The sequence below is a fragment of the Erinaceus europaeus genome, chromosome 9, assembly GCF_950295315.1.
Source record: "Erinaceus europaeus chromosome 9, mEriEur2.1, whole genome shotgun sequence".
Lineage (NCBI taxonomy): Eukaryota > Metazoa > Chordata > Mammalia > Eulipotyphla > Erinaceidae > Erinaceus > Erinaceus europaeus.
In genome coordinates this window covers 34,391,229-34,398,346 of record NC_080170.1, presented here as the reverse complement: position 1 = coordinate 34,398,346, position 7,118 = coordinate 34,391,229, and the positions used below count along the sequence as shown (strand labels likewise).

At 41.0% G+C, this 7,118-nt stretch overlaps 1 non-coding gene across 1 annotated transcript; it reads right to left on the bottom strand.

The window, feature by feature from the left end:
• Positions 1-2,750: 2,750 nt before the first annotated feature.
• LOC132540554 (U6 spliceosomal RNA) lies at positions 2,751-2,857 on the bottom strand. Its single transcript, XR_009551752.1, has one exon. It is a non-coding gene; the product is annotated as a U6 spliceosomal RNA (small nuclear RNA).
• Positions 2,858-7,118: the final 4,261 nt, after the last annotated feature.

Genomic DNA, 7,118 nt, shown 5'->3' with positions numbered 1-7,118 from the left:
AAACCAATAACAGTACATTCATGGTCCATCTTATAAGCAGGTTTTTAAGTGAGGATTAGTAAATTTTGAAGAAGACAGAGATAGATAGCATAATGGTTATGCAAGGAGACTCTCATACCTGAAGCTCTAAAGTCCCAGGTTTAATCCCCCACACCACCATAAGCAAGAACTGAGCAGTGCTCTGGTGGTGAAAACAAAAAGGAAAAAAAATTTTTTTTCAACACACTTCACCTGCATTAAAAAAAAAAAAAAAAAACGGAGGGGGTTGGGCAGTAGTGCACTGGGTTAAGCCCATGTAGTGAGAAGGATCCTGGTTCACACACCTTGCTCCCCACCTGCAGGGGGTCACTTTGCAAGCAGTGAGGCAGGTCTGCAGGTGTCTTTCTTCCCCTCTGCCTTTCCCTCTTCTCAGTTTTTTTCTGTCCTGTCCAACAACAGCAACAGTAACACAACGGAAAAACAAAAACCAAACAAAACCAGGGGGCTCAGGCATACATGTCCCACAATCTACCTGCCAAACCATTTCAGCAGCCACAAAACTGAGTTTCTTAAAAATATACTCTCCTTCACCTGAAAAATAAAATAAAATAAAATGGCTACTTTTTCTTTTGTCAGGAGCTCTTAAAAATGTGAGTGGTAGAGAGAACATAGTGGCTATGTAAATAGACTAATACCTGAGACTCTGAGGTCCCAGGTTCAATGCCCCATAGCACCATGGTGAGCAGTGCTCTGGTAAAATAAAAATAATTTTTAAAAGTTTAAAAAATAAAAATGTTAAGCAGATAGTGCAGGATTTGCATTCATGAGACACTGGATTTTTTTCAGAATTTCATTACTTTTTATTATATACCAACTAGTTTATATTTCAGTTCTTTACAAAGAAAATGCTAAGAAAATTATAACTACATTTAAATGGTTTTAAAAATCATAATTCCAGGGAGTCGGGCTGTAGCGCAGCGGGTTAAGCGCAGGTGGCACAAAGCACAAGGACCGGCATAAGGATCCCGGTTCGAACCCCGGCTCCCCACCTGCAGGGGAGTCGCTTCACAGGTGGTGAAGCAGGTCTGCAGGTGTCTATCTTTCTCTCCTCCTCTCTGTCATCCCCTCCTCTCTCCATTTCTCTCTGTCGTATCCAACAATGACAACAACAATAATAACTACAACAATAAAACAACAAGGGCAACAAAAGGGAATAAATAAAATAAATAAATAAAAATTTTTTTAAATCATAATTCCAGATTTCTTACAAGACACAGAACAGGAAGAGGTAAGCACAGCTGTAAGCTATAACGGTCCAGCAGTTGTGTCCACTGTCACAGGCTTTAGTTCCATTCAATGATATGGCACATGCTACAGAATTAACTAGTCACGCACAAAAATGTCTCAAATACAATAAAAAATGTACACACAATAAAGATAATTTACAATAACAAATAAGGAATGTAATTTATCTTGGCTGTGCTCCAGAAATTTAGGGTCAGTAGCCTCAGACAAGGCACAGAACAGGTTGAGGTAAGAACAGCTGTCTCTAGAAGTGGGCAAGGTATGTACAATCACTGATGGGGTATGCGTGCACGCAAAGTATTTAAAATTGCTCAGTCTTTCTCCAAAAACTGAACCACGTTAATAGGAAATGCTGTGGCTTCCCCCTACTATTCACCTCTATTCACCCCCCTACTATTCACATCAGGTCCACAATCTTACTTCATCATAAAGAAAATGAAATTAGAGCCTTTTAGCACTCAGACTGCATCAAAGCCTTATGTAGAAATAAACCTCACATGGTCTGGGAGGTGACGCAGTGGATAAAGCAAAGGACTCTCAAGCATGAAGTCCTGAGTTCGATCCCCGGCAGCACATGTACCAGAGTGATGTCTGCCTCCTTCTCTCTCCTCCTATGTTTCTTATTAATAAATAAATAAAATATTTAAAAAAAAGAAAAAGAAATAAACCTCACATGCCATAAGCAAGCAAACTCACTCGAAGGTGTTAAGAGATTCATTCATAGGTGAAAATTTTCGTACTTGCACAATTGCCACAAATCTCTCCAGGAATTGGCATCCTGTGAAAATATATTAAGATAAGCAAATCGGGTGAAAGAATTGACTGTGGACCCCACTGCTGCTGGTGATGTCCGTCCAATAATGCACCAGCCACCAAATCAGATTGATGACTTAAGAGTCTCAGTGGGGTGTGGGGAGTTCCCTTCAGAGAGATGATCTAAAGCTTCTTTGTGAACAAAATGAGACACAGGGTTTGATCCTTTGCATTGGATATGCCAAAGCAGAGTGGTGCTCTCTTATAAAGTAAATCATGAATCTTTTTTAGAAAATCTACAAGTGTTATTTTCAAGTGATTTTACCATTTTCTTTTGAACAGGAATTTTCTTTGTAATATTTTCACTTCTTAGTTTTACTACTCCACATACATCTTTCAATCTGTGCAACTCACAACTCACTACTCAGTTTACTTATACTTTTCTCTACCCAAGGAGTAGACACTTGATATCACCTTAAATTATTTGGATAATTTACTCCCTTGAGACAAAGAGGAAATATAATCACTTGAGATTGAAATCTTGGTTGTAAGACCCAGGTTTTCATTATCCCAGGCCTCTGGACATAATATAACAATAGCAAAAAATGAAGTAGGTAGTCTGGGAGGTGGCACAGTGGATATAGTGTTGAACCCTCAGGCATGTGGAGCTTTTAGTCTTCAATATTGCATATGCTAGAGTGATGCTCTGATTTTTTTTAATGGAACACTTCATGAATTTGTGTGCCACCCTTGTACAGGGGCCATGCTAATCTTCTCTGTATCATTCCAATTCTAGTATATGTGCTGCCGAAGTGAGCACTGCTTGGTTTTCTCTCATAAATATGAATTAAATAATAAAAATTCAAGAAGGGAGTTGGGCGGTAGCTTAGCAGGTTAAGCGCCTGTGGCGCAAAGTGCAAAGACCTGCGTAAGGATCCGTTTGAGCCCCTGGCTCCCCAACTGCAGGGGAGTCGCTTACAGGCGGTGAAACAGGTCTGCAGGTGTCTCCATTTTTTATCCTCTCTCCATTTCTCTGTTCTATCTAACAATGACAACATCAATAACAACAGCAACTACAACAATAAAAAACAAGGGCAACAAAAAGGGAAATAAATATTAAAAACTTTAAAAAATAAGTCTTTTAAAAATACAAATTCAAGAAACATCTGAGAAAACACATCTATCACAATTATATTTGTCATGTACTAAAAATACACAAGAACTTTCTAGAACAGGGATAGAATCAATATTTACTTGTAATACCCCAGTTTTCCACTCTTGATTCTCACCTGTTGGGTGGCTACTTATTCAACCGATAAAAGCCTAGATATCCTAGATAAAAGCCTAGATATCCTAGGGTGTGAACTGTAGGTATGGAAAACAATAAATACGAACCTGAGCAGTTACATAAGGGTGTCTGTTGTACAGAAACCCACCTCTCTTTGAGGCAAAAGCAGAGAAATCCTATCTCCTCATGTAAATTGACTCTCCAGGATCATGGGTTCTCATCCTTTGGAAATAGGTAAGATTAGAAGTATATTATATTCCAAGGAGGAAGACTAGATTGGGAGCCGAAGTTGTGCAGCCTGGAGATTTCTTGATGGCTCTGGGTTTCATCTGCCCTTGAGATGTGCATAGTGGAGAAGCAAGTATGTTACAGAACTGAATTTTGTCCCTCCAAAATTCTTTGACAGTATTCAGTGGCAGGGTGTTTATGGAGTAATTAATGGATTGGTGTCCTTATATGATTAGGAAGCAACACCAAGAATATTGCATGCGCAGACGAAGAATCCTGTGAAAACACAGCAAGAAGGCAGTATCTCTAAATCAGAGAGAGACCTTAGGAGAAGCCAAATGTGTTCCCTTCCACCTTGCTCTGGAACTTGCAACTTCCAGAACTGTGAGGAAATCAATGTTTACAGTTTAAACCTCCTAGACACCAGCATTTAAAGAATAATTTTATTATTTAACATTAATTTATAGGACTATATAGGTATATATAACTCCACACTATTCCCAACACCAGAGTTCTGTGTCCCCATCCCCTCCTTTGGAAACTCCATATGTTCTCCCAAGGCCACAGGTATGGTGGGGACCCAGGGTTTGAATTCAGGTACTTGTGCATTGTTAGCATGTGCTCAACCAGGTGGGCCACCACCTGACCCATTTTCTTTTCATTATTTTTCATTTTTAAAACTAGAGCATTGGGGGTCGGGGGGTGGCGCAGTGGGTTAAGCGCATGTGGCGCAAGGACCGGCGCAAGGATCCCGGTTGGAGCCCCCGCCTCCCCACCTGCAGGGGAGTCGCTTCACAGGCGGTGAAGCAGGTCTGCAGGTGTCTATCTTTCGCTCCCCATCTCTGTCTTCCCCTCCTCTCTCCATTTCTCTCTGTCCTATCCAACAACGAACAACATCAACAATGGCAATAATAATAACCACAACGAGGCTAGGGCAACAAAAGGGGGGGAAAATGGCCTCTAGGAGTGGTGGATTCATGGTGCAGGCACCAAGCCCAGCAATAACCCTGCAGGGGAAAAAAAAAACAGTATTATTCAACTCTGGCTTATGGTGGTACAGGGGTCCCCCACTTTGGAGTCTCAGGCATAAGCTTCGGTTTGCATAACCATTATGCTATCTACCCTCCGGCCTTTTTATTTATTTATTTTCCATTATCGACAGGGTTATTGCTGGGGCTCAGTCACCACGAAGCCACTGCTCCTAGAGGCTGTTTTTTCCCCCTTTTGTTGCCCTTGCTGTTCTATCGTTGTGATTATTGTTGTTATTGCAGTTATTATTGCGGTCGTTGTTGCTAGACAGGACAGAGAGAAATCGAGAGAGGAGGGGAAAACAAAAGAAGAGGAAAGACACCTGCAGACCTGCTTCACCACCTGTGAAGCGACCCCCTGCAGTTAAGGAGCCAGCGACTCAAACCAGGATCCTTATGCTAGTCCTTGAGCTTCGCGCCACATGCACCCGCTGCGCTACCGCCCGACCCCTGTCCCCCATTTTCTTTTACTAATGAGCATGTTGGGAGAGACAGAGTGACCAGACATTACTTTGGTACATGTGCTGCCAGGTACAAAACTCAGGACCTCATGCTTGAGAGTCCAGTGCTTTATTATCCAGTGCAGCAACTCCCGGACCAAACCAATCCGTTTTCTATTTATTTATTTTCCCTTTTGTTGCCCTTGTTTTTTATTGTTGTTGTAGTTATTACTGTTGTTGTTGTTGATGTTGTCATTGTTAGATAGGACAGAGAGATGGAGTGAGGAGGGGAAGACAGAGAGGGGGAGAAAAAGACACCTGCAGAGCTGCTTCTCCGCCTGTGAAGCCTGTGAAGCGATTCCCCCGCAGGTGGGGAGCCGGGACTGTAACTGGGATCCTTGCTCTTTCGACACTTGTGCTTAACCCGTTGCGCTACCGCCTGACTCCCCCGTTTTCTATTTCTAATGCTAAGGTAAGTTACAATTTGAGAATCTGCATGAAATGTTTCCAACAAACTGGTTCCTTATTTATTGTTGGGTCTGTGGAAGGTTTATTTGTCAACAACACACACACAAAAAACACGATTCCTGAAAACACAAAAACAAATCTGGCCTTGTTACAATAGTGATCTCAATCATCTAATAAAAGTAACATATTTGTGAATTTCAATTAAGGCAAGCAATAAATTATTCATTCGAAAAGAATTGTATGAGTGAAACACGTCTTTATGACGGACAGTATGCTCTATAGTCTCCTTTTCTACCATGTCTCATCAGTTCTAATTCCTTCAAATTCAAATAGAGTATTATAAATGCAGAAATCCCCCCCCCCATTTTGTCACAGATTTTTCTTTTTTTTATATTGTCTTCTGGGAACTTTAGGCAATTAAGGTTTCCAATCAATATTATTTGAAGTGTCATTTCAAATTAATGTTGACAAGTCACAGTAGAGGCCACATTTTAGACTTTGGACTATATACAGTGTACAAATAATCTTAACAAGAACCCCCTCATCAACAAAAATTTACAGTGTGACCTCGCAAATAATTCAGGGGGTTCACAGCCTTACTGATGTGCAGTGTCATGCAATGGGGTGGGGTGGGGGACAACCTCTTGCAGTGAGGGGGGAAAAAAAAAATCAACAGGTTTAGATGGTTAAGTTTAAATTCCAAAGATTTACTATAAAAATAGAGAAATCTATTTTAGTTTTTGGACAACTTTTTATGACTTATCAAAGTATTTACAAAGTTTTCATACTAGCTTTAATTGCAGCTAATTTTGTAAGAACTTTTTCCAATTTTTTTTTTAAATTTTTTTATGGCACCAGGTCTCAAGCATGGATGACTCTAGTAGGACAACTTTTTATCCTTTTAAATGTATAATAGATGCACAGACAGCACAGCCCTGGAGAGTCCCCAGGTGCCATGGTACTCCCATGGGATGCTGAAGTCCAAGCACTGGCCACCACCCAAGACAAGGTGGATGATCTACTGGATGAGCTACCTCCCGACACCATCAATGGCTTACTATATACCTATACATGCTGCAACTGATCTGCAGCGACACTGACATGAAGAGACAAATGTCCACATCTGGTGTTGGATGGTATACATACTACAGTAACTGGAGGAATTCATGTTCATACCTGAGGGTGGAAGTCAGCAGGATCAATCAACAAACAGACACAGACATTGACACTTTCTTTTATTATTATTTATTTATTGCATGGAGACAGTGAGAAATTGAGAAAGGGAAGACAGAGACAGAGAGATGTCTGCAGCCCTGCTTCACCACTTGTGAAGCTCCCCCCTGCAGGTAGGGACCAGAGGCTTGAACCCAGGTCCTTGTGCACTATAATGTGTGTGTTTAACCAGGTACGCCACTGCCTGGCCCCTCACACACATTTTTTCATACTAGTGATTTATAAGGAACAAATCCTTAGGTTCAGGAGGATAATTTGTATGATGCCATCAACGATCAATATGTGCAACTTGCTGACAGTTGCACAGAGCTAATAATTGCTTGTTTCTAGTATACAACATAAACATGCACCCAAATAGCCAGATCATTGTAACATAAGTAAGTGTCTATTCCTAGA